The sequence below is a fragment of the Pristiophorus japonicus genome, chromosome 3 (genome assembly GCF_044704955.1).
Source record: "Pristiophorus japonicus isolate sPriJap1 chromosome 3, sPriJap1.hap1, whole genome shotgun sequence".
NCBI lineage: Eukaryota > Metazoa > Chordata > Chondrichthyes > Pristiophoridae > Pristiophorus > Pristiophorus japonicus.
In genome coordinates, this window is record NC_091979.1 from 155,130,835 (window position 1) to 155,157,342 (window position 26,508).

Here is a 26,508-nt window from a genome sequence, read left to right on the forward strand (position 1 = left end):
ACACACCATCCCCATTACACATCCTCCCCATTAAACACCATCCCCGTTACACACCATCCTCATTAAACACCTTCCCCATTACAGATCCTCCCGATTACACCCCGTCCCCATTGCACATCCTATCCATTACACACCTTCCTCATTACACACCCCATTCGTTATGCTGTCCGCCCATTGAGGGGAATGGATTGGGAAATTCAATGTGTTGTGTAATGGACGATGGGCGTGCTCCTGCCAGTGTCCTTTTCCGCTCTGAGTGCAAGTGCTTTTCGCCATTGGTTTTGTTCCCTTTCATAACCTGAACTGGTCTCTGAGTCCTGTTTGTGTGTGAGTTACAACGTCTACTCCGTTTTATTTAACAATGCTATGAAATGTTGACAAATTGCATATACCTTGTTTTTAAGCTTTTTTCATAGATTCATCCTGGTGAACATCATGATGGTTCTAAAGTTTTGCATGATTAGCTTCAACAATGTCCACAGTGATCTCTGGGGAACGGATGCAAAATAATCCAACAATTACTTGTCTTATGTAGCACCTTTAACATTGTAAAACAACCCAAGGCACTTGATAGGAGCCTGAGCCACATAAGGAGATATTAAAATGACCAAAAGATCGGTCAAACAGATAGGTTTTAAAAAGTGTCTTAAAGGAGGTAGAAAGATGGGGAGCTTTAACGAGGGAATTCCAGAGCTTAGTGCCGAGAGAGCTGAAGGCACGGACTCCAATGGTGAGACAAAGTATATCGGGGAAGCACAAGAGGCCATAATTGGATCTACATAGAGTTCTTGAAGGATTGTAGGGCTGGAGTTGCTTAAAGAGATAGGACGAGAACCTCCACTTTTGTGCTTATCGCCCAAAAATGGGCATTATTTCCGGGTTTTCAGATCGCCGGCTTCTCGCCCATTCTCAAAGCACCTAGTCTCCGTTTTTGAAAATGGGCGTTACCATGAGCGATATGAAATGGGCGGTAGTATTAAATTTTTTTGACCTTCTGCCGTAAAGTGTGGCCGTCCTTAGCAATGGCATGGCAACGCTCAATTTCCGCGATTCAGGAGGTCAAGGATCATCATGACATGTGCAGAAAAGGAGACAGAGAGAGAGGGAGCTCAGAGGCACTGAAAGCATGTGTGGCTGTGCTGTTGTGCGAGGCACAAGGGAGAGGCACCAGTAGCAAAAAGCCTACTAAGCACCAAGAACATCGTTGGTACCGAGTTTTTGTCCAACAAATAAGATATAACATGGGAGGGTTGGAGGAGGCCCTGGAGCTGGTAGCCAGGAACATTGGTGGCAGAGGGCTCCCAGTGGTCCCGGAGCGCGGCACTGCACCCCAAGGTGCCGCACCCCCATTGCCAACCACACATGAGAGCCAACAGCAACATCTTGCTTCTGGCTTGGAGCACGTTCCTACCTCAGGACCGTCCTCTCCCGTATCCGTCCAAGCAGTGTTTCAGCCGTCACCCCCGCACCCGCCCAATGAAGCATCACCTGATGAGCTCCTCGGCCAGGCGGCTTGGAGTCAGGAGGGGAAGCGGAAGGGTTGGTTTGAACAGAAATACTGATAATTTCAGACTAATGTTCAGTTAAATGTTTTTTATTTAACAAAGCTTTGTAGCGCATTGGCTCAGATAGCTGCACCATTACTTAACACGATTCCTTAACATCAAAGGGTATAATGACACTTAACTTCAATCAACTTAAACTTTAACTGTCACCAAGGTGATGCCCACCATTGATGTATCACCTGCACACCCAGCATTGTGTCAGCCTTGTAAATAACACCAACGTTCTTTCAGGCAAAGTGATCATTGATGAGCTCTTGACATAAGGCTCTTTCAGCTATCATGCCACCACGGGCCCTTTCATGCGGTCTACAGGAGGGTGGGGACATAGCTTCAATGTCAGCCTGATTGTCTGGGCCGATGTCAGCATCTGCTTCCTCATCCTCCTCTTCCTCTCTCTGGTGAGGTGGACTGTCAGACTCATCAGGCAATTCTTGTCCCCTCCTGATAGCCAAGTTGTGTAGCATGGAGCACACCACCACGAATTGAGCTACCTGCTCAGGGTGGTATTGGAGTTCGCCTCCTGAGTGGTCCAGGCATCTAAAGCGCTGCTTCAGCACTCCAATGGTTTTCTCCACGATATTGCAAGTTGTTCTTTGGCTCTTGTTGTATCGCCTCTCGGCTTCAGTGTGGGTGTCACGCAGGGGGGTCATCAATCAGGTGGTGAGGCCATATCCTTTGTCACCAAGCATCCAGCATTGACCTTGAGGCTGATTGTTAAACAAGTCAGATACAGTGCTCTCACGCAGGATGCGAGCATCATGGATGCTGCCCGGAAATTGAGCATTCACTGTCTGTATAATTTGCTGGTGGTCGACAACTAGTTGGACATTCAGGGGGTGGAATCCCTTGCGGTTCCTGAAAACCTCTGCATCCTGAAAAGGTGAACTCATCGCGATGTGCGTACTGTCTATTGCTCCCTGCACCTTGAGAAAGTTTGCAATTCTGGAGAATCCTCGAGCCCTCTCAGTCTGAGCCTCCCTGGTGAGATGAGGAGAAACTTCTTCACTTAGAGAGTTGTTAACCTGTGGAATTCCCTACCGCAGAGAGTTGTTGATGCCAGTTCATTGGATATATTCAAGAGGGAGTTAGATATGGCGCCTACGGCTAAAGGGATCAAGGGGTATGGAGAGAAAGCAGGAAAGGGGTACTGAGGTGAATGATCAGCCATGATCTTATTGAATGGTGGTGCAGGCTCGAAGGGCCGAATGGCCTACTCCTGCACCTATTTTCTCTGTTTCTATGTTTCTGTCATAGGGAAGCTAATCAAGTCCCTCCTGAATGCGTACAGGGGTTCAGTGACCTGTCTAATGCAGCGATATGTGGCATGCTGAGAAAGTCCACAAATATCTCCAGCTGTGGCCTGAAAAGAACTCGAGGCGTAGAACGACAGTGCCGTGGTGACTTTGACCTCGACGGACCGTGCAGTACTGATGGTGCTGGCAGGCTGCAAATCTGCCCTGATCATTTGGCATACCTCAGTGATAACCTCTTTGTGGAAGCGCAGTCTCCGAAGGCAGCTGATGTCGGGCAAGTCGAGGTAAGAATGCTTCTCCTTGTACTTGCGAGGGGTGTAACGTCTTGTCCTCCTCATCAGTCTGTCACGTCTTACATTGGGCACATAATGCAGTGGAGTATTCCTTCGGCGATCTCGAGTCAGCTGCATGTATTTGGTCACCAAGAGAGGGTGAGAAAGGACAGGCCCCTTTGCAGTAGCTCTCTGTTTTCCACCGATTGGTCACAAAGAAGGAATGTCCCGACGAAGATACCTCTTCAATTCCAATCGGTCACATTATGGTCAAGATGTTTTTAGAGATGTTCACATCAACTCCAACGATCTGCAGAGTACATCCGAACTCCGCCAAGGTTGAAGCACAGCAGCTTGTTAAAGATACGACATGTGATCTACAACATGGCGTCCCGAATGCTGTGATTAGTTCCGGTTAGTTCTACTTTTTCTGGGTGTTTTTTTGAGCGAGTGCTACTGTGGGCGATATGTGTGCGAGGTAGTGAAATTGACGATGGGCGATCTCATGGTCGCTAGTTTCGGTAAATATGCTCTTTGCAACAAAAAAAAACTGGTCGGGCGTTAATATTGAATTTCGGCATTAAATCAGTGTGGAAAATAACGCTGGGTGATATTATGGGCGTTGATTTTGCCCATTCTGATGATTCTGCCCAAAAAAAGTGGGCAGGCGATAATATTTGTTCCCAATGTTAAGCACATGGGGAAAGTAACGCTCGGCGATAAGTTTCCTAAAAATGCCCGTCAGTTTCCATTTTGTGCCAAAATGGTTGATATATGGGCATTATACGTTATTTCAGCGGTAAAATGGGCGTTAAGTGGGCGTTAAGCTTTCAAAAAAAGTGGAGGTTCTAGCCCATAGATAGGTGCAAGGCCAAAACATAATGGGCTAGATCCTCCACTTTTGCGCTTATCACCTAGTTTACATTTTTGAAAATGAGCGTTACCGCGAGCGATATCAAATGGGTGGTTGCGTTAAATTTTTTTGACCTTCTGCCGTAAATTGTGGCTGTCCTTAGCAATGGCATGGCAACACTCGATTCCCGCGATTCAGGAGGTCAAGGGTCACATTGACATGCGCAGAAGAGGAGACAGAGAGCGAGGGAGCTCAGAGGGACTGAAGCGTGGCTGGGTGTGGCGTGGCTGCTTTGGGAGGAAGGAGGGAGACTTTAGAGCTTCACAGCAAGTAGGCAAACAAAAATTAGCTGTTACCAGCCACATATTTGACCGAATTTGGCCTATAATGGAGAGAGAGGAGGAGGCATCACGAGCACGCTGTGGAGACTGACGCTGGAGAGAGCAGTGAGGTGGGAGAGGAGCACATTGGAGGGCGCAAAAGAGCGAGGAGGTTCTCGGACAAGGCAAATGTCTCCCTCCTGCAGGAGGTCGAGTTACGCTGGGGTGATTTGACACAGGGAGGGCGTGGGAAGCCCACCTCAAAGGCCTAACAGAGGATATGGACCGAGATAGCAGAGGTAGTCTTGTCTGCGACCAACAAGGTGCGTGAGGGCAACCAATGCCACAAACGATGGAACGACTTTGTGGGATCCGCAAGAGTAAGTATTACATTGATTTACATGTGCTTATGTATTTATATAATTTGACTTGTAACAGTCATGAGTGACTATCAGCAGATGTGAGGTCTGCATTTATACCTGGAGTGTTTTACTCAAAGCTTGCGGTCACGGTGTACGTCTTTAGATAAAGAAAAATAATAATCTTAATCATCATGATTACATCTGTTGGTTATGTGTTGTATCAGTCTCTGTAACAGTATCTAGCAATGATATCATGCAATGATCTTATGCCATGTTGTCCTGTCACCTGTTACAGAAGAAGCTATTAATGATGAAGCCCGTGCAGAGGCGAACGGGTGGGGGGCCACCAGTCCCCTGCAATATCACTGAGATGGAGGAGCGAGTGCTCGCACTCATGGGGAAGCACCCCCAGGCTGCCACGGATGCATCTGCATCCGTGGCAGCCTGAAGTGATGCCATGTGAGTAAAGCTTACACCATTGCGTGATGTAAAGTCAATAGATGCCACACCAACTCATATCTGAACAATCATATATGATAGATGATTTCTAAAAGTGTTATAGAAATAATGCTGACCGAATGAAAATCATTGCAATGCACAATGTGTTGATGGTCATGAAATGTGATGTCTGCAATGATTTTGAGAGTGGTGGTGCTTTTATCATGCATATGCAGTGTGTAGCGCTAGACTCACTTTGTCACCCTAACACCCCCTTCTCTTCTAATAACCTCATTTGTGTTTTGCAGCTCAGCCAGCAGCGCGGCCCCAAGAAAGGCCACAAAGGTCAGAAGGTGGGGGCGCGGGGCAGGAGTCGGCAGACGATCCTACTACATCTGAGGAGCTCCGATTGTCGCCCGTCAATCCGCTGGGTTTGTTCTCGACGGATGAGAGCGTGAACTTTGAAGAACCTGCATTGCCATGCTCCAGAAACCATTCCACCCCAAGGCCATCTACTGCTCCTCCGGACATTCCCGCCTCCACTCTGGAGGTACCGGCCCCAAGCACCTCCTTACTATGAAAGGTTTAAATACAACTTAAGATCAATCAACGTAAGCTTTAATTAGCACCAAGGTGATGGGCACCATTGATGTCTGAGCTGCACACACACAGCAGTGTGTCAGCGTTGTCACTCACACCAGCGCTCGTTCAGGCAAATCTTTCGATATCAGCTCCTCACGTCAAAGTGGGATTAAACAAATGCCAGTCACACCGCTGGCGTTCATTCTGGTTAGTTCCACTTTTTGTGGGTGGTTTTTTGAGCAAGTGATATTGTGGCCAATATGTGTGCGAGGTGGTGAAATTGGCAATGGGCGATCTCCAGGGCCGCTAGTTTGGGTAAATATGCTCTTTGTGACAAAAATCAGTGGGCGGCTGTTAATATTGAAGCTCGGCATTAATTCCATGCGGAAAGTAACGCTGGGTGATATTATGAGCATTGATTTCGCCCATTCTGCTAATTCCGCCCAAAAAAAGTGGGCGGGTGTTAATATTTTTTCCCGGCGTTAAGCACATTGGGAAAATAACGCTCGGTGATAAGTTTCCTAAAAAAGCCTGTCAGTTTCCATTTTGTGCCAAAATGGGCGATATATGAGCGTTATACGTCACTTCAGCAGTAAAATGGGCGTAAGTGGGCGTTAAGCGTGCAACAATAGTGGAGGTGGTAGCCCAAAGTCCTCATGTCAATATAGGGGTAAAAGAGAATGCATTCATTTTCAAGACAGTACTCCTTTCCAGAAACTTTTATTTTCCAATATCATTTCCTGATCTAATCCCCATGTGGTTTAGTGGGTAAATTCACATGTGGTGTGGTACTGAGCCACAAAATCAGGAAAATCCCAAGTTTAATGCCTGCCCTATGTTAGCTAGGGGTGACAGATGCGATATAATTCTCATCAACATCCCTAGTCTAGGCATGGAAGAAAACGGCCAGCCTTCCTGTTCCTGTTTAGTGTCCAGCAATCCATGTCTGTACCTCTCCCTCCTCTTTTAAAACGCTCCTTGAGCCTATCTCTTTGACCAAGCCTTTGGTTACCTGTCCTAACATCTCCTTACGTTGTCAAATTTTGTGTGATAACGCTCCTGTAAAGTGTGCTGGGATGTTTTACGATGTTAAAGATGCCATATAAATGCAAATTGTTATTGTTGAAGACTGAGCTCATGGCTCCTAAGTGAAGACAGGGTTTGGGCTCAGCTGTGAGCTCTGGCAGTGAATTACCCACCTAGCTCCTACTGTTCAGCCTCACACATGAAGAATTGTCATCTGAATAGGGCATCTGCCATGAGTGCATCAGCCGTGAGTGCAACAACACCCCATCAGGAGTGACCTTCCTCATGAACAACAACAACAACTTGTATTTATGTAGCGCCTTTAATGTAGTAAAACATCCCACGGTGCTTCACAGGAGTATTATAAGACAAAACATTTGACACCAAGCTACATAAGGAGAAATGAGGGTAGAAAACGAAAAGCTCGGTCAAAAAGGTAGGTTTTAGGGAGCATCTTAAAGGCCGAAAGAAAGGTAGAGAGGCAGAGAGTTTTAGGCAAGGAATTCCAGAGCTTAGGGCCTAGGCAACAGAAAGCACGGCCACCAATGGTTGAGCGATTATAATCAGAGATGCTCAAGAGAGAATTAGAGGAGCACGGATAGCTCGGGAGGTTGTGGGGCTGGAGGAGATTACAGAGATAGGGAGGTACAAGGCCATGGAGGGATTTGAAAACAAGGATGAGAATTTAAAATCGAGGAGTTGCTTAACCGGGAGTTAATGTAGGTCAGCGAGCACAGGGGTGACGAATAAACAGGACTTGGTGCGAGTTAGGACATGGGCAGCCAAGATTTGGATGACCTCAAGTTTACATAGGGTAGAATGTGGGAGGCCAGCCAGGAGTGCGTTGGAATACTCAAGTCTGGAGGTAACGAAGGCATGGATGAGGGTTTCAGCAGCAGATGAGCTGAGGCAGCGGTGGAGTCGGGCGATGTTACGGAGGTGGAAATAGGTGATCTTAGTTATACTGCGGATATGTGGATTTCACGGTCAAATATCCAAACAGTGTGGTTGAGCTTCAGACACAATTCAAGAGGAAATTGGAGAGGAATTTAAAATTCTTTGGTCTGATAGTATAATACTGTAACTCCCATATTCCTATCACATGATGTGAAACCGCACAGCTAGACTTGGGCAATAATTGCACTAAAAACATCAGTAGCACTAATGAAAGATAACGGTCATAAGTGAACCGTTGATGTGGAAGCTCACTGATGTGAAGAAAATACATTCTACTGAATAAAAAATGGAACAAGTTTTAGATTTTGTTGATGGCCATAAAACTTTTAAGGTTCCTCTTTCTGTTTTCTGTTACCTTGAGTGCATTACAACCTCATGGCACAATCCCAGCCATTTGCTTTTTTCTAAGTTTTATAAATCACCCGCTCTCCGACCAGTATCAGCGAGCAGCCCGGCTGAAGAGAATCCCAAGAAGAAGTTTGTCTTTATTTGTTTAGGGTCAGGAGGAGCAGGAGGGCTTCCTCCAGACCCCATGAAACCAGCCTGGGCTGCTGCCACTCCAGTTCCCCTCTCCAGACATCTTCCCACCCCCTACCCCCACCCCGCCATGGAGCTACCTTATTCCGGCCTGGAGGTTGTCCGGGCCGCCTGATACTGCCGTGATTCAGAGCCGGTGAGCTGCCTTGGAGTGTGCGCTCTCTGGCCGCAGCCCGCCGTCCTGATGCCAATGAGACTCGGCCCTCAAAGTGGACAAACCCTCACAACAGTACTACTGGGCAGCTGGCCGGCCTAATCCGCTCGGGGTGGGTGGGTGAGAAATTCCACCCCTAGCACTGTGAGAGAATCATCAATATCAGATGTTTGACTCCTCCATGTAGAATTAAGAGCTTGCTTGAGATATGCAATACAGCAACCAATTGACTGATTGCACAATGATGATTTATAAATATATTATGTCAAATCTTCCTCAGGGCTGTCATAAAAAAATAAAACCTTATTGTTTCTCATCTATGCAAATTGCCCCGATGGTGCTTAATGTGTTGCAATGATGCAGTTATTAGTCTAGAAAGTAGAACATTGATCAATGCAAAATGTATTTACTCCTATCATGTATGTGATGTGTATCAGCATACCATGTGACTATTATGGCTCCAGGAAGATTTATTATCAGTCTTTATGCAGATCTTCCTAACTGATAACAAGCTATTTATTGACATAAAATCATGATCGATGACTATCAATGAACAATACCCTTTTTGAAGCCAGAGTTCCAGTCATAGTTTCAAAATGCTGGCTAATTTTCAGACATGAAATTATAGATTTTGTTCTTAGACATAGCTGAACACAAAGGCCCCGCAGCAGTGAACAGCGGAACATATGGCACTATAATCTTCCGCATTTGTACAATTTTTAATGTAAATACTGTACTTTGGCCAGGACTGGATGGCTATTACACAATGATGAGCGTTTTTCTTTATCTCCCTGGATCACTATGACAGCCCCTGTTATCAAGAAGTGGCAGTCCATTCAATGATGTTAATGCTTCCTTAATGTAGAAATAAAACCAATGTGTTTTGAAAAGGCAAACAGATTACAGGGACAAAAAGGGACCATTCAAAATCAGTGACATTTGCACATATTGGTTGCTAGATGGTATGTTTGTACGCAGAGAGAGACTCCTTAAACATTGCATGCCGATTAGTCATAACAGAGAATATTATATGATTTAAAGGTTTCATAAAATAAGAGGACAGATAATAAAAATTGTGCTGATGAGTCAATACAGGCAAGTATTGTGATGCAACAGTAATGAGTGCAATGGTGTGACCGATGGGAAACATTGTGTAGGTATGGCATTTAAATTACTTATTTTAATACTGCCCAAACTTTAAACCCAGATCAGTAGGTCAGAATGGCTACACTTCTGATAGCAACCTATATTTTTATTTCCTAATGGTTCTATCTGACATGAAACAATCAGCCATTTTGATTAACATACCATTGTACTTTCCACTTCTTGGTCTGTCTGGTGTCGCTGGTTATGTTAGCTGAGAAAATAACAAAGAAAGGTATCTGCATTCATTTTTCAAGCTACTTTTAAATGGGAATATGATCCACAGGCTGGAAAGAGCGAGCTAGGCAAGAGCTTGCTCTTGACTTTATAAGTTGGTGGACATGGTGTTATGTATCTGGGCATGCGATGTCCTCGACCCGCCTCATGCCAAAATCTCGCCCATAGAAACATAGAAACATAGAAAATAGGTGCAGGAGTAGGCCATTCAGCCCTTCGAGCCTGCACCACCATTCAATAAGATCATGGCTGATCATTCACCTCAGTATCCCTTTCCTGCTTTCTCTCCTTAGCCCTTGATCCTTTTAGCTGTAAGGGCCATATCTAACTCCCTCTTGAATATATCTAATGAACTGGCATCAACAACTCTCTGCGGTAGGGAATTCCACAGGTTAACAACTCTCTGAGTGAAGAAGTTTCTCCTCATCTTGGTCCTAAATGGCTTACCCCTTATCCTTAGACTGTGATCCCTGGTTCTGGACTTCCCCAACATCGGGAACATTCTTCCTGCATCTAACCTGTCCAGTCCTGTCAAAATTTTATATGTTTCTATGAGATCCCCTCTCATTCTTCAAAACTCCAGTGAATACAGGCCCAGTCGATCCAGTCTCTCCACGTATGTCAGTCCTGCCATCCCAGGAATCAGTCGGGTGAACCTTCGCTGCACTCCCTCAATAGCAAGAACATCCTTCCTCAGATTAGGAGACCAAAACTGAACACAATATTCCAGGTGAGGCCTCACCAAGGCCCTGTACAACTGCAGTAAGACCTCCCTGCTCAAATCCCCTAGCTATGAAGGCCAACATGCCATTTGCCTTCTTCACCACCTGCTGTAGCTGCATGCCAACTTTCAATGACTGATGCACCATGACACCCAGGTCTCATTTCATCTCTCCTTTTCCTAATCTGCCTGCCATTCTGAGAAGGACCCATTTATCCCTACTCTCTGCTTCCTGTCTGCCAACCAGTTCTTTATCCACGTCAATACATTATCCCCAATACCATCTGCTTTAATTTTGCACACCAGTCTCATGTGTGGGACCTTGTCAAAAGCCTTTTGAAAGTCCAAATACACCACATCCACTGGTTCTCCCTTGTCCACTCTACGAGTTACATCCTCAAAAAATTCCAGAAGATTTGTCAAGCATGATTTCTCTTTCATAAATCCATGCTGACTTGGACCGATCCTGTCACTGCTTTCCAAAAGCGCTGCTATTTCATCTTTAACAATTGATTCCAACATTTTCTCCATGACTGATGTCAGGCTAATAATTCCCCATTTTCTCTCTCCCTCCTTTTTTAAAAAGTGGTGTTACATTAGCTACTCTCCAGTCCATAGAAACTGATTCAGAGTCGATAGACTGTTGGAAAATGATCACCAATGCATCCACTATTTCTAGGGCCACTTCCTTAAATACTCTGGGGTGCAGACTTTCAGGCCCTGGGGATCTATCGGCCTTCAATCCCATCAATTTCCCTAACACAATTGCCTGACTAATAAGGATTTCCTTCAGTTCCTCCTTCTCGCTAGACCCTCGGTCCCCTAGTAATTCCGGAAGGTTATTTGTATCTGCCCATGGCAACTTACGCCAACATTTCCTGAAAATCCCATTAGTATACACCAAAATGTAAAAAGTTGGTGTGGCTCAGCATCAGCCGTGACTCGGTGGGTAGCATTTTTGCCTCTGAGTCAGAAGGTCGTTGGTTCAAGTCCCACTCCAGAGCTTGAGCATAAAAATCTAGGCTGACATGAGGGCAGTGCTGAAGGAGTGCTGCATTGTCAGAGGTGCTGTATTTTGGATGAGATGTTGAACCAGGGCCCCATCTGTTCCCTCAGGTGGACGTAAAAGATCCCATGGTACTATTTCAAAGAGCTGGAGAATTACCCCGCTGTCCTGGCCAATATTTATCCCTCAATCAACATCACAAAAACAGTTTATCGGGTCATTATCACATTGATGTTTGTGGGAGCTTGCTGTTTGCAATTTGGCTGCAGCATTTCCTACATTACAACAGTGACTACACTTCAAAAGCACTTAATTGGCTGTAAAATACTTTGGGAGGTCCGATGGTCGTGAAAGGTGCGACATAAATGCAAGTCTTTCTTTTTCTTTTAATACAAGCAGATATCAACGTAAGCAATCAGAGAAAGCACAGAACATGCGCCATCTTCCTTCTTCAAGTCCCTCAATATCTTATTGACATATGAAAATGAACAGATTGAAGCCATCAAACCATAATTTATGTACTTTAAGCACAACATTTTGAAGAAAATACAATTGTGGAAGCTTTTCTCTTCAATGCAACAGATTTATGATGCCATAAAAACACAATAAAATATATAGAAAACACAATGCAGCCCTCAATAAGGAGATTTTTTTTTAATCGCTAAACAATTGCTATAAAGTTACATATACAGTGGCATCGGTTCCTGCTATGCCTAAAATGTTGGGCATAATTTTATGCTCGATCAGTTTTTACTGTTATTGCTGTATCTCTTAGCAACTAACTTGGGCCTAAATTCAACATTGTTGTGCCTGTTTCACGTGTGTAAAATGGGCACAACAACGACAAATTTAGCAGTGGGACAGCCTGTGCCCAATCTGCATCTGCGTTTTCGGCCAATGCTAACTTTGTTGGGCCTATTTTTCAGCTGTCCCTGGAAACCACCTAAAACTGTTAAATAAGGGAACCTAAAACAGGCATTAGACCCTTTACATATGTAAATGCCAGGCTAACGCCTGTTTTAGGTTCCCTTGTTAGGCACTGAATGGGGCAGGAGCAGGAGCAGGAGCTAGGCCTTCTTTGGATTGTTCAGCAGCCCCTTCAGCCACCAATAAAAGGTAAGTTTCTTTTATTAAAAAAAGTTCAAAAATCATGGCTGTGGAGAAGGAGTGCTCTCCCAACTCCACAGCACACATGATTTACCTATGGTATAATATTGAAACAAAGCTCTCCTGCACCAGTCCAATTGGCCCTTGTAAATGCACAGCATGTACATTATGGGCAGATATTCGGCATAAGCCATCTCCACCCATACTTCTGGTTGGTTACATCTTGATTATGCAAATTTATGGATGTAACTGAAGCTAAACTGATACACTAATGCTTGGGCAAATCAGGAGCTGCCCTTCGTAAGAAAATATGTAAGGATAGCAGATCTCCTGTGTCATGGATGACAATGAATGGACGGATACAGTGTTGTATAACGATAGAGGTGTTAACAACAATGTGTGATAGGGAAAGGATGATGGGAAAGGAAGTAAGTGAGACATTTACAGAAAGTATGTGATATATGTAAGTCTTTTATAGAAACATAGAAACATAGAAAATAGGTGCAGGAGCAGGCCATTCAGCCCTTCTAGCCTGCACCGCCATTCAATGAGTTCATGGCTGAACATGAAACTTCAGTACCCCCTTCCTGCTTTCTCGCCATAACCCTTGATCCCCCGAGTAGTAAGGACTTCATCTAACTCCCTTTTGAATATATTTAGTGAATTGGCCTCAACTACTTTCTGTGGTAGAGAATTCCACAGGTTCACCACTCTCTGGGTGAAGAAGTTTCTCCTCATCTCGGTCCTAAATGGCTTACCCCTTATCCTCAGACTGTGACCCCTGGTTCTGGACTTCCCCAACATTGGGAACATTCTTCCTGCATCTAACCTGTCTAAACCCGTCAGAATTTTAAACGTTTCTATGAGGTCCCCTCTCATTCTTCTGAACTCCAGTGAATACAAGCCCAGTTGATCCAGTCTTTCTTGATAGGTCAGTCCCACCATCCCGGGAATCAGTCTGGTGAATCTTCGCTGCACTCCCTCAATAGCAAGAATGTCCTTCCTCAAGTTAGGAGACCAAAACTGTACACAATACTCCAGGTGTGGCCTCACCAAGGCCCTGTACAACTGTAGCAACACCTCCCTGCCCCTGTATTCAAATCCCCTCGCTATGAAGGCCAACATGCCATTTGCTTTCTTAACCGCCTGCTGTACCTGCATGCTAACCTTCAATGACTGATGTACCATGACACCCAGGTCTCGTTGCACCTTCCCTTTTCCTAATCTGTCACCATTCAGATAATAGTCTGTCTCTCTGTTTTTACCACCAAAGTGGATAACCTCACATTTATCCACATTATACTTCATCTGCCATGCATTTGCCCACTCACCTAACCTATCCAAGTCACTCTGCAGCCTAATAGCATCCTCCTCGCAGCTCACACTGCCACCCAACTTAGTGTCATCCGCAAATTTGGAGATACTGCATTTAATCCCCTCGTCTAAATCATTAATGTACAATGTAAACAGCTGAGGCCCTAGCACAGAATCTTGCGGTACCCCACTAGTCACTGCCTGCCATTCTGAAAAGTACCCGTTTACTCCTACTCTTTGCTTCCTGTCTGACAACCAGTTCTCAATCCACGTCAGCACACTACCCCCAATCCCATGTGCTTTAACTTTGCACATTAATCTCTTGTGTGGGACCTTGTCAAAAGCCTTCTAAAAGTCCAAATATACCACATCAACTGGTTCTCCTTTGTCCACTTTACTGGAAACATCCTCAAAAAATTCCAGAAGATTTGTCAAGCATGATTTCCCTTTCACAAATCCATGCTGACTTGGACCTATCATGTCACCATTTTCCAGATGCACTGCTATGACATCCTTAATAATTGATTCCATCATTTTACCCACTACTGAGGTCAGGCTGACCGGTCTATAATTCCCTGTTTTCTCTCTCCCTCCTTTTTTAAAAAGTGGGGTTACATTGGCTACCCTCCACTCCATAGGAACTGATCCAGAGTCAATGGAATGTTGGAAAATGACTGTCAATGCATCCGCTATTTCCAAGGCCACCTCCTTAAGTACTCTGGGATGCAGTCCATCAGGCCCTGGGGATTTATCGGCCTTCAATCCCATCAATTTCCCCAACACAATTTCCCGACTAATAAAGATTTCCTTCAGTTCCCCCTCCTTACTAGACCCTCTGACCCCTTTTATATCCGGAAGGTTGTTTGTATCCTCCTTAGTGAATACCGAACCAAAGTACTTGTTCAATTGGTCTGCCATTTCTTTGTTCCCCGTTATGACTTCCCCTGATTCTGACTGCAGGGGACCTACGTTTGTCTTTACTAACCTTTTTCTCTTTACATACCTATAGAAACTTTTGCAATCCACCTTAATGTTCCCTGCAAGCTTCTTCTCGTACTCCATTTTCCCTGCCCTAATCAAACCCTTTGTCCTCCTTTGCTGAGTTCTAAATTTCTCCCAGTCCCCAGGTTCGCTGCTATTTCTGGCCAATTTGTATGCCACTTCCTTGGCTTTAATACTATCCCTGATTTCCCTAGATAGCCACGGTTGAGCCACCTTCCCTTTTTTATTTTTACGCCAGACAGGAATGTACAATTGTTGTAATTCATCCATGCGGTCTCTAAATGTCTGCCATTGCCCATCCACAGTCAACCCCCTAAGTATCATTCACCAATCTATCCAAGCCAATTCACGCCTCATACCTTCAAAGTTACCCTTCTTTAAGTTCTGGACCATGGTCTCTGAATTTACTGTTTCATTCTCCATCCTAATGCAGAATTCCACCATATTATGGTCACTCTTCCACAAGGGGCCTCGCACAATGAGATTGCTAATTAATCCTCTCTCATTACACAACACCCAGTCTAAGATGGCCTCCCCCCTAGTTGGTTCCTCAACATATTGGTCTAGAAAACCATCCCTTATGCACTCCAGGAAATCCTCCTCCACCGTATTGCTTCCAGTTTGGCTAGCCCAATCTATGTGCATATTAAAGTCACCCATTATAACTGCTACACCTTTATTGCATGCACCCCTAATTTCCTGTTTGATGCCCTCCCCAACATCCCTATTACTGTTTGGAGGTCTGTACACAACTCCTACTAACGTTTTTTGCCCTTTGGTGTTCTGCAGCTCTACCCATATAGATTCCACATCATCCAAGCTAATGTCTTTCCTAACTATTGCATTAATCTCCTCTTTAACCAACAATGCTACCCCACCTCCTTTTCCTTTTATTCTATCCTTCCTGAATGTTGAATACCCCTGAATGTTGAGTTCCCAGCCCTGATCATCCTGGAGCCACGTCTCCGTAATCCCAATCACATCATATTTATTAACATCTATTTGCACAATTAATTCATCCACCTTATTGCGGATACTCCTTGCATTAAGACACAAAGCCTTCAGGCTTGTTTTTTTAACACCCTTTGTCCTTTTAGAATTTTGCTGTACAGTGGCCCTTTTTGTTCTTTGCCTTGGGTTTCTTCGCCCTCCACTTTTCCTCATCTCCTTTCTGTCTTTTGCTTTTGCCTCCTTTTTGTTTCCCTCTGTCTCCCTGCATTGGTTCCCATCCCCCTGCCATATTAGTTTAAATCCTCCCCAACAGCACTAGCAAACACTCCCCCTAGGACATTGGTTCCAGTCCTGCCCAGGTGCAGACCGTCCGGTTTGTACTGGTCCCACCTCCCCCAGACCGGTCCCAATGCCCCAGGAATTTGAATCCCTCCCTGCTGCACCACTGCTCAAGCCACGTATTCATCTGCGCTATCCTGCGATTCCTACTCTGACTATCACATGGCACTGGTAGCAATCCCGAGATTACTACTTTTGAGGTCCTATTTTTTAATTTAGCTCCTAGCTCCTTAAATTCATTTCGTAGGACCTCATCCCTTTTTTTACCTATGTCGTTGGTACCAATGTGCACCACGACAACTGGCTGTTCTCCCTCCCATTTCAGAATGTCCTGCACCCGCTCCGAGACATCCTTGACCCTTGCACCAGGGAGGCAACATACCATCCTGGAGTCTCGGTCGCGGCCGCAGAAACGCCTATCTATTCCCCTCACCATTGAATCCCCTATCACTATTGCTGTCCCACTCTTTTTCTTGCCCTCCTGTGCAGCAGAGCCAGCCATGGTGCCATGAACTTGGCTGCTGCTGCCCTCCCCTGATGAGTCATCCCCCTCAACAGTACTCAAAACAGTGTATCTGTTTTGCAGGGGGATGACCGCAGGGGACCCCTGCACTACCTTCCTTGCACTACTCTTCCTGCTGGTCTTCCATTCCCTATCTGGCTGTGGACCCTTCACCTGCAGTAAGACCAACTCACTACACGTGATACTCACGTCATTCTCAGCATCGTGGATGCTCCAGAGTGAATCCATCCTCAGCTCCAATTCCGTAACGCGGACCGTCAGGAGCTGGAGGTGGATACACTTCCCGCACACGTAGTCGTCAGGGACACCGAAAGTGTCCCTGAGTTCCCACATGGTACAGGAGGAGCATAACACCCGACCGAGCTCTCCTGCCATAACTTAACCCTTAGATACACTTAAATTGGCAACAACAATGTTAAAAGTTACTGACTAATATAAGAAGAAAAAGAAAAACTACTCACCAATCAGCAGCCAATCACTTACCCCCTAGGCTGTGACGTCACCTTTGTTTCTTTCTTTGCCTTCTCCCTGTAGCTGCACCGGCACGCCTCTCGCCGAACCCCGGACTCGCGCTGCTCCGAGCTCCCACTTCCTCGACTGACTGCTCATGGATATTTGTGGCATGTTGTCTGTTATTGAGACGGGCATCAGTAGATGAAGTGTGTGCTCAAACTATAGAGAAAATATGGAAATGTAACCCAAGGGCACATCACTTAAGTACCTGAAGGCTGAAATGTGCCAAAGTTGAAAAAAAAACAATGCAAATATTATAGTAGCAGCTCTCTTCATGATCATGAATGGAAATTATTCCCAAAATAAACCTTAACATCAGAAATGGATAAAATGTGACACAATCAAAATGGCTTCAGGCAAGCTGATTTAAAAACTTCACTATTTTCTCCACAAAGCAAGATTGATATATACTAACTATCCATAGAATCATAGGGCCCGAATTTGATCACCTTACCGCCCACTGCCGTCCACTGCTGCCCACTGCTGTCCACTGCCGCCGACATTCCTCGTGAAGATCCGTAGAGTGTCACTTTCGAGGTGGGCTGGAGTGGGCGAGAGGGGAGAGCCACTGGAAACTGCCTGCTGACGTCAGCGGACGGCCGAGTGGCGTAAGTGATCTCCCGCCCACCGAGCTGCCAGATTGGTGCGGGCAGGAATCGGCGCCAGAACGGGGGGTGGACCACTACCTGGAAGCTGGTCTGTCCCCGACGGTAGGTAGGAAGATCCTGAAAAAAAAGTTTGTGAACTTTATAAAAAAAAATGTTCACGGCCACTTACCTGGATGGGGTCCCCTGAAGGTCTTCAGATGGTTTTAAAATTTTTTTTTATGCTTTTGCTTTTCAGCTCTTCGACCCTCCGTGGGCCCGACTCCATCCTCGGCGGCACTTGGGCGGCAAGCACTTTTGCCGCCGAGAATGAGAGCTCCCGTTGGCTGCCGTCCAGATTGGCAGCGTAAGTCGCTCATTTGCCGCCCGCCAACTTTCGAGAGACCTCTCCGATGAAAACTCTGCTCAAAGTACCATCAGGTACCTCGGCGGCCATCGGTGGAGGCCTTCATCAAATTCGGGCCCATAGTATTAATCCAATTTCCTTTTGAAAGTTATTATTGAATCTGCTTCCCCCAACCTTTCAGGCAATGCATTTCAGATCATAACCACTCACTGTAAAAGTTCCTCCTCATTTCACCTCTCGTTCTTCTGCCAGTCACCTTAAATCTGTGATCTTTGGTTACTGACCACTCTCCCATGGGAAACAATGTTTTCTTATTTACTCTAGCAAAATCTTTCATGATTTTTAACACCTCTATTAAATCTCCCCTTAATCTTCTCTGCTCTAAGGAGAACAACCCCAGTTTATCTAGTCTCTCCACATAACTGAAGTCATTCATCCCAAGTATCATTTTAGTAAATCTCCTCCACACCCTCTCTAAGGCCTTGACATCCTTCTGAAAGTGTGGTGCCCAGAACTGGCCACAATACTCCAGCTGGGGCTTAATCAATATTTTACAAAAGGTTAGCGTAACTTCATTGCTTTTGTACTCTATGCTTCTATCTATATAGCCAAGTATCCTGTATGCCTTTTTAACAGTCTTCTCAGCTTGTCCTGCCATCTTCAAAGACTTGTACACCTCCAGATCTCTATTTTGCTGTACCCCCTTTAAAATTGTACCATTTAGTTTATATTGCCTCTCCTCATTCTTTCTACAAAAATGAATCATTTCATGCTTCTGTGCATTAAATTTTATCGAACATGTGCCTGCCCATTTCACCAGTCTATGTCCGCCTGAAATCTCTTACTATCCTCTTCACTGTTTACGACATTTCCACATTTCGTGCTATCCGCAAGCTTTGAAATGATAACCTGTGTACCCAAGTACAGGTCAGTAATATATATCTAAAAGAGCAGTGGTCTCAACACCAACCCCTGGGGAACACCACTGTATACTTCCCCCCAGTCTGAAAAACAACTGTTTACCACTAATCTCTGCTTTCTGTCCCTCAGCCAATTTTGTATCCATGTCGCAACTGCCAATTTAATCCCATGGCCTTCAATTTTGCTAACAAGTCTATCATGGCATATTTTATCAAACGCCTTTTGAAAGTTCATATAGACAACATCAACGGCACTAGCTTTATCAACCCTCTCCATTACTTCATCAAATAACTCAATCAAGTAATTCAAACAAAATTTGCCTTTAATAAATCCGTGTCGGCTTTCATTTATTAACCCATTCTTTTTCACGTGCCAATTAATTATGTCCTGGATTATTGTCTCTAATAGAAACATAGAAACATCGAAACATAGCCTACGAGCCTGCACCACCATTCAATAAGATCATGGCTGATCATTCCCTCAGTACCCCTTTCCTGCTTTCTCTCCATACCCCTTGATCCCTTTAGCCATAAGAGCCATATCTAACTCCCTCTTGAATATATCCAATGAACTGGCATCAACAACTCTCTGTGGTAGGGAATTCCACAGGTTAACAACTCTCTGAGTGAAGAAGTTTCTCCTCATCTCAGTACGAAACGGCTTACCCACGATCCTCAGACTGTGTCCCTGGTTCTAGACTTCCCCAACATCGGGAACATTTTTCCTGCATCTAACCTGTCCAGTCCCGTCAGAATTTTATATATTTCTATGAGATCTCCTCTCAACCTTCTAAACTCGAGTGAATAAAGGCCCAGTCGATCCAGTCCCTCCTTGTATGTCAGTCCAGCCATCCCTGGAATCAGTCTGGTAAACCTTCGCTGCACTCCCTCAATAGCAAGAACGTCCTTCCTCAGATTAGTAGAGCAAAACTGAACACAATATTCCAGATGAGGCCTCACCAAGGCCCTGTACAACTGCAGTAAGACCTCCCTGCTCCTATACTCAAAACCCCTTGCTATGAAGGGCAACATACCTTTTGTCTTCTTCACCACCTGCTGTACCTGTATGCCAACTTTCAATGACTGATGAACCATGACACCCAGGTCTCATTGCACCTCCCCTTTTCCTAATCTGCCGCCATTCAGATAATATTCTGCCTTCGTGTTTTTGCCCCCAAAGTGGATAACCTCACATTTATCCACATCATGCTGCATCTGCCATGCATCTGCCCACTCACCTAACCTGTCCAAGTCACCCTGCAGCCTCTTAGCGTCCTCCTCACAGCTCACACCGCCACCCAGTTTAGTATCATCTGCAAACTTGGAGATATTACACTCAATTCCTTCATCTAAATCATTAATGTATATTGTAAAGAGCTGGGGTCCCAGCACTGAGCCCTGTGGCACTCCACTAGTCACTGCCTGCCATTCTGAAAAGGACCCGTTTATCCCGACTCTTTGCTTCCTGTCTGCCAACCAGTTCTCTATCCACATCAGTACATTACCCCCAATACCATCTGCTTTAATTTTGCACAGCAATCTCTTGTGTGGGACCTTGTCAAAAGCCTTTTGAAAGTCCAAATACACCACATCCACTGGTTCTCCCTTGTCCACTCTACTAGTTACATCCTCAAAAAATTCTAGAAGATTTGTCAAGCATGATTTCCCTTTCATAAATCCATGTTGACTTGGACCGATCCTGTCACTGCTTTCCAAATGCACTGCTATTTCATCCTTAATAATTGATTCCAACATTTTCCCCATGACTGATGTCAGGCTAACCGGTCTATAATTCCCCATTTTCTCTCTCTCTCCTTTTTAAAAAAGTGGTGTTATATTAGTTACCCTCCAGTCCATAGTAACTGATCCAGAGTCAATAGACTGTTGGAAAATGATCACCAATGCATCCACTATTTCTAGGGCCACTTCCTTAAGTACTCTGGGATGCAGACTATCAGGCCCCGGGGATTTATCGGCCTTCAATCCCATCAATTTCCCTAACACAATTTCCCGCCTATTAAGGATATCCTTCAGTTCCTCCTTCTCACTAGACCCTCGGTCCCCTAGTACTTCCGGAAGGTTATTTGTGTCTTCCTTCGTGAAGAAAGAACCAAAGTATTTGTTCAACTGGTCTGCCATTTCTTTTATCCCCATTATAAATTCACCTGAATCTGACTGCAAGGGATCTATGCTTGTCTTCACTAATCTTTTTCTCTTCACATATCTATAGAAGCTTTTGCAGTCAGTTTTTAAGTTCCCTGCAAGCTTCCCCTCATACTCTATTTTCCCCCTCCTAATTAAACCCTTTGTCCTCCTCTGCTGTATTCTACATTTCTCCCAGTCCTCAGGTTTGCTGCTTTTTCTGGCCAATTTATATGCCTCTTCCTTGGATTTAACACTATCCCTAATTTCCCTTGTTCGCCACAGTTGCGCCACCTTCCCTGTTTTATTTTTACTCCAGACAGGGATGTACAATTGTTGAAGTTCATCCATGTGATCATTAAATGTTTGCCATTGCCTATCCAATGTCAACCCTTTAAGTATCATTTGCCTGTCTATTCTAGCCAATTCACGTCTCATACCATCGAAGTTACCTTTCCTTAAGTTCAGGACCCTAGTCTCTGAATTAACTGTGTCACTCTCCATCTTAATAATGAATTCTACCATATCATGATCACTCTTCCCCAAGGGTCCTCGCACAACAAGATTGCTAACTAGTCCTTTCTCATTACACAACACCCAGTCTTCTAGTTGGTTCCTCAACATATTGGTCCAGAAAACCATCCCTAATACACTCTAGGAAATCCTCCTCCACCGTATTGCTACCAGTTTGGTTAGCCCAATCAAAATGTAGATTAAATTCGCCCATAACTTCTGTACCTTTATTGCATGCATCCCTAATTTCTTGTTTGATGCTGTCCCCAACCTCACTGCCACTGTTTGGCCTTTGGTATTCCGCAGCTCCACCAAGCTAATGTCCTGCCCTACTGTGGTGTTAATTTCCTCTTTAACCAGCAATGTTACCCCTCCTCATTTTCCTTTCTGTCTATCCTTCCTGAATGTTGAGTACCCCTGGATGTTGAATTCCCAGCCTTGGTCACCCTGGAGCCATGTCTCCGTGATGCCAATTATATCATATTCATTAATTGCTGCATGTGCAGTTAATTCGTCCACCTTATTACGAATACTCCTCGCATTGAGACACAGAGCCTTCAGGCTTGTCTTTTTAACACACTTTGCCCTTTTAGAATTTAGCTGTAATGTGGCCCTTTTTGCTTTTTACCTTGGGTTTCTTTGCCCTCCACTTTTACTTTTCTTCTTTCTATCTTTTGCTTCTGCCCCCATTCTACTTCCCTCTGTCTCCCTGCGTAGGTTCCCATCCTCCTTCCATATTAGTTTAACCCCTCCCCAACAGCACTAGCAAACACTCCCCCTAGGACATTGGTTCCGGTCCTGCCTAGGTGCAGACCGTCCGGTTTCTACTGGTCCCACCTCCCCCAGAACCGTTTCCAATGTCCCAGGAATTTGAATCCCTCTCTTCTGCACCACTCCTCAAGCCACGTATTGATCTGAGCTATCCTGCGATTCCTACTCTGACTAGCACGTGGCACTGGTAGCAATCCTGAGATTACTACCTTTGAGGTCCTACTTTTTAATTTAACTCCTAGCTCCCTAAATTCACCTTGTAGGACCTCATCCCATTTTTTACCTATATCATTGGTACCTATATGCACCATGACAACTGGCTGTTCACCCTCCCCCTTCAAAATGTCCTGCAGCCGTTCCAAGACATCCTTGACCCTTGCACCAGGGAGGCAACATACCAGCCTGGAGTCTCGATTGTGGCTGCAGAAATGTCTATCTATTCCCCTTACAATAGAATCCCCTACCATTATAGATCTCCCACTCTTTTTCCTGCCCTCCTGTGCAGCAGAGCCACCCATGTTGCCATGGACTTGGCTGCTGCTGCCCTGCCCTGATGAGTCATCCCCCCCAACAATACCCAAAGCGGTGTATCTGTTTCCCAGCACTGATGTTAGGCTGATTGGCCTGTAATTGTTGGGTTTATCCCTTTCCCCTTTTATGAACAGGGGTGTAACATTTGTAATCCTCTAGTCCTCTGGCACCATTCTCATATCTAAGAAGGATTTTGGCCAGAACCTCCACAATTTCCACCCTTACTTCCCTCAGCAACTTAGAATGCATCCCATCTGGACCGGGTGACATTTCTAATTTGAGGACTGCCAACCTTTTAAGTACCTCTATTTTATCTATTTTTATCCTGTCCAATTTCTCTACTATCTCCTCCTTTAATGCCACATTGGCAGTATCCTCTTCTTTAGTGAAGGCAGATGCAAAGTACTTATTTATTCTAATGGTTGTCTCTCCAAAAATAATTGAAGAAATTGTATTATTTAAGGTAACAAAAGTCACAAGTAACAATATGAGGTCCATGACTCAGTGTGTGCCCAGTTGGTTTTACTGTACCATGGCTGGTGGCACAGCAAAAGGAGGTCGAAGTTATGGGAGTGATATTAACATTTGGCTATTGTGTAAAACGAGTGATATCAGATTGACTGCCCTGTATACAGCTCTCCCCATTTTCCTTTTGGGAAAGGTGTATAACGGGTAGTCAATCTGATATCGCCTGTTCTTCACTACTGCCAAAAGTTAACATTAACATCACAGGTTGTGGGATGTTGCTGATCGGTAGATAACAGGCGAAGCATGACGTTGGAAAGAAGGCTACTAACGAAATCATCCTTTCCAAAGCAGGTAGAATAGTTTCATTCCTATTGTAAAAGAAGAAAATTAATCCATCTTGAGTGAAACAAAAATTCAGCTAAATATATTAAATTGAAACCATGTTTATTAATAATCAATGAATGCTGGTGATTCCTCTTACAATGCTACATATGTCTTATTAATACTCAGCACAATGTTTCAGTTGAATCCAAAATGATTTCAAATTTCCTTTTCTCTAATCCCTAATAGTTGACAGAGCAAGAAACATAGGTATGTGTAATTTAGTGTATCTAAATTTGCTATGTGACAAATCTGTCACTGGATTTGAATGAACACCTGCCCAGTATTCTTTATTATTACAGAATAATGGCTGAGGTCTCTATGGCAGTGTGAAAACACCTTTTCATGGAATTACTTTGAATTGCCACTTGCTCTGACCAGGTTGAATACTGTTGCTATGGCTGATACAAGATAATAGGATTAACATAAATGGGGAAGGGCATTTGACCCATTTTAGCTCATCCATCCAGAAAAATCGACCGACTCCCATCATGGCTGTCCCCTCGAGTCCAACTTCAGATGAAAAAAGAAACAAATCAATTTAAGCACAAGAACCATACTTCCCTCCACAGAAAAGTTAAACGTGTAGAAATATGTAATACATAAAAAAAAACTCCGAAGAATAATGGGTCTGAAATTGCACAATGGGGTACAAGTGTACAAATGCTTAATCCTTTCATTTGAAATTCCTCTTGAAATAAATAGGTTAATAATGCCTTCGGTAAAATAGCGAAGGGAGGAAATTTGGACTAACATGTCCAAAGTTTGGTTTTTCTCCCAATTCTTTATCGTGTATTCACAGTCAAAAGGCAGTTTCCAAGGGCCTAATTTTGGCCATGACTTGCTCCAATTTTTTTGGAGTAAGTTGGTTTTTCTGGTGTAAGTTAAAAAACGCCATTTTCCCCAATGAACTTGCCCCTGAGTAACTCAGTTAGGTTTGATTTTCTTTAGTTGAGTTTTTTTTCAAAAGGGGGCGTTCCCAGCCATTTACGCCAGTTTTGGCCATTTATGCCACTTTGGCCAGTTAAAACTTACTCCAAATTGACTTAGGTCAGCGTATGTGGTCAGCTTTGATAAACATTGCGGGCAGTTAAGAATTCGGCGCAGGTTAGTACATTTAAAGCACCAAGACTTACAAAGTACTAAACAACGCACAAAAATAAGCATTCAATAACAAATAAAAAAATACAAGGAAGCTGAGAGGACCTGCACCAAGGCTTACAAAGCACTAAACAAAGGCCAAAAAGTAATAAGCAATTAGTTAACAAATAAAAAATAGAAGGAAGCTGAGGACCTGCACCAAGACTTAAAATGCACTAAACAAACCACAAATAGTAATAAGCAATCAATCAATAACAAATAAAAAATAGAAGTCCTACCTTTGTGCCAGAAAAAAGTTTTTTTTTTAAGATCCCCCACCACCCCCCATCAAAACACTCTTCTCGCTCCCCCGCCCTCATCAAAACTCTCCTCCTGCCCGCCCCCCCCCCCCTCCAATCAAAACACATCTCACCAAACAAAGCACAACCATCAATAAATAAAAAATAAAATTCGAGTCCTACCTCGGCCTGGGAAGTCAGCGGGCTGGCCGACCTGTGTGGGAGGCCCCTCGGCCGGGGATAGGGGCTGCGAGCATCGGGGTTGCTCACAATATTTTCTGCGCTGGGCTATTGCTCCGCCCCACACTGCACTATGTACGCCATGCTGGGACACCGGAGACTCATCAGAGCGGGCAGGATGGGGCCACCTTTTTTCAGTGCTGTTTCCAGTGCGCAAAGTCGGCGCATTTAGGGTAAGTGCGCCGAAAAAAGGGGTTGGGGAAAATTGGGCCCCAAGTCTCCGATGAACCAAAGCTATTGTGTTTAATATTAACAATTGTTCTCTTATTCTGATACTGGTTACTGGAGCTCATGTGGGTTCCTCACAAAGTTCTCCTGTTTTCTCCAACAGCTGGTAAATACGATATTGTCAGACCAATAATTCAAGGTTAACATAATTATTGGCCATGGAAATAACAGCCCATAATTTAGTCCATTGCACATTTGCTACCTGTCTATCTATCCAGTTCCATTTTAAATGATGTGATAGTCTCTATAATAATAGCCACCCGTGATAAAGCGTTCCATGTTCTACTAACACGCTCTGTGAAAAAAAGTCCTCCAACTTCCATCATCAATCTTCGACTGATAATCCTGAGTCTATGATCCTTTTATACTGATTCAACCAGGGAAATGAATTTTCACTATTTACCATCTCACAATCTTTCATAATTTTGAAAATCTCCACTAGATTTCCCCCCGCCACCCCCCTCACCCCCCACTCCCCCTTATGCTTTTCTGTCCCAGTGAAAAAGCTCTATTGTTTTGGAGCCTTACTTTACAACAATAACCTCTCGTTCCTGGTATAATTCTCGTGAACCTTCACTGTACACTTTCTATCACATTTATTTTTATTTAGCTTATTTATAATGAAAAATTGTACGGGAGTCTCCCGGGCACTGTTACCGGCAATCCAGGAGAAAAATAGATCACGTTCATGGAACTTCAACCCTGCACACCTCAGCCTCCTCTGCTCACTCCGTGACCTCATCAAAATATTATTCAGGGCAAGGTTATGGCGTGGTGTGGGACCAGTCAGGAGGGAATATCCTGCCTGC